Below are 2,259 nucleotides of genomic sequence, written 5' to 3'. Positions count from 1 at the left end.
GGTGGATCCTGCCAGCAGAAGCTGCTTCTCCAGAAACATAGGTGTTGTTTTTCTCTGAAAAAATAACTCCTCGGATGAGTCTCTTTCATCCACATGAAAATAAATTCAGAACAATTCATTGGTAAGAAAGTAGCTCTTATTTCCTTTATTTGAGACCATTATCAGGGTCCACATGAGACTCCACTGGACTTTGTCATAGTCTACAAACTCAATCTGTGTGTTCCACAGTTACCGGCCTTTACCTCTCTGATGGTAGTTAACACTTCAGTCCTAAAAATATAATAGTTTATGGCCTGTAATCTTAGCACTCTGGGAGGCTGAAGAGGGTACATTGCCTGAGCTCAGGAGTTTGCAACCAGCCTGAGCAAGAACAAGACCCCGTTTGCAAAAAACATCCAGGCGTTGTAGTGGACGCCTATAGACCCAGCTACCAGGGAGGCTGAGGCAAGAGAATCACTTTGAGCCCCAAGGTTTGAGGTTGCTGTGAGCTATGATGCTCGGGCACTCTACCAGTGGTGACAAAGTGAGACTGTCTCAAAAACAAAAAACAAAACAAATATATATATATAAAATAGTTTCTTTAACTTCCTTTTCCCTCCACAATTAAAAAATGTCTATCAAGTACTAGATATTACTTTTACAGGTGACCTCATAAGATATTTGAGAACTAGGCACTACGATTTATCCTGTTTGGCAAAGATAAGGCTATGTGTTCTCCAAATCTTGTTACGCACTCTGCCTCACACTCAATAAGACCAAATGTCCCAGCCAGACTTACATCTGTCAGGGCCACCTTTGTTACTGGACTGAATTATTAATAAGGAAATGTGGATGGATCTGATCAATCCTATTTCCAGGACTTCCCTTTAAAAAAGCTATCCATGTAATAATATATATTCTATTTTTATTTTAATTTCTTGGCCAGATCTAAAGAAATCAGGGATGGACTCTAAGGCCTTTTGGAGATGTCATTGGAAATTCTGTCCCTGATAGATGCTTGGAGGAAAATATTCCCCCCAAATCACCTAATCTGGAGCACCCACAATAAACAGTCACATAAGTAATAATAAACTTTTTTCTTTGTAATGACTGAGATATGAATTTTGTTAGTTTTAGCAATTAGCCTAACTAAAGACTACACGTTTGGCAGCACATATCCTAAAACTGGAATGATACAGAGAAGATTAGCATGGCCCCTCTGTAAGGATGACATGCAAATTCGTGAAGCATTTATATTAAAAAAAAGAAAGAAAGAAAGAAATTACATATATATTAAATAAATTTTCGTAAAGTTAAAATTATTTATCCCAGTTTTCACAACTAGTAAGCATCTTTCCTGGCATGTTAATTAAAAGCCATCTGAACAAATACACATTGACATATCCACGTGCACACACAGACACAGGGACAGACTTCTATGTATGTACTTATGATGCGATTCAAGTTGGAGCCGATTTTCTAAAATGTTCCTTTCCCCCAACTCATAAAATCCATAAACTCTAAAATCTAAGCTCCTAAATGCTCCTTTCCTCAAACTCATAAAATCTCAGAATTCACCATGATGCTTCACCCGTGGGGCAGAAGCCAGGAAAATGTCTATTAAAACAAGCAAATCAAGCTCTGGTGATAACATCATTATAGTGTCATTTGATGGGTCACAAAACTACTGAGAGGAAATGAACTCAAAATGCTTCTTGGGACTTTGTTGCTTAGAAAATGAATGTTTAAAAACAAGCACAGTAAATAGGAACTTGTTTTCTATTTTTTTCCCCCTCTTTTAATTTGTACTGTCATCATGGTAGAAACTGTAAGACAAAAATAAAGACTTTCAAAAGCCTCTTCTTTTTTAGAAGTCTATGACAACAGAACACTGAAATTTAACAATTTCAGAGAAAATTTAAGTTACTAATTTTTTAGTAATTGCATTGTGGAAACAGCTTTATCTATAACTAAGATTTTAGGAGAAGAAAAAGCAAAAATATGGCCAATATGGAAGAAAGTAATCCAGAGAACCATATATGAAAATAAAAAGGTAAAATTCTTAACAGGGCTAATCAGTGAGCCTTGTTTCTCATCATAGTTAACAATAGCATCATTAAAATCCTATTAGTAGTTAAACACAACTTCCAAATAAAAATAATCAAAAAGGATCTTTTCTATGAGCAGAATATCTAGAAATTTTACATGAAATGTGGTACTCCATACTAGGAATTGGAGTTTGTAATTTAAAATCTTGGTGAAAAAAAAAAGCCTGAATGT

The 2,259-nt window shown here is 35.6% G+C and overlaps 1 pseudogene; it reads left to right on the top strand.

Annotated features, from left to right (window-relative positions):
- The first annotated feature begins 1,141 nt into the window (after positions 1 to 1,141).
- Positions 1,142 to 1,241, top strand: LOC111723559 (annotated as a pseudogene).
- The last annotated feature ends 1,018 nt before the right edge of the window (positions 1,242 to 2,259 follow it).

Source organism: Otolemur garnettii, unplaced genomic scaffold (assembly GCF_000181295.1).
Source record: "Otolemur garnettii isolate 467f Iridium unplaced genomic scaffold, OtoGar3 scaffold00012, whole genome shotgun sequence".
NCBI lineage: Eukaryota > Metazoa > Chordata > Mammalia > Primates > Galagidae > Otolemur > Otolemur garnettii.
Note: the sequence above shows the minus strand (reverse complement) of the source record. Positions and strands in the feature narration are given on the sequence as shown.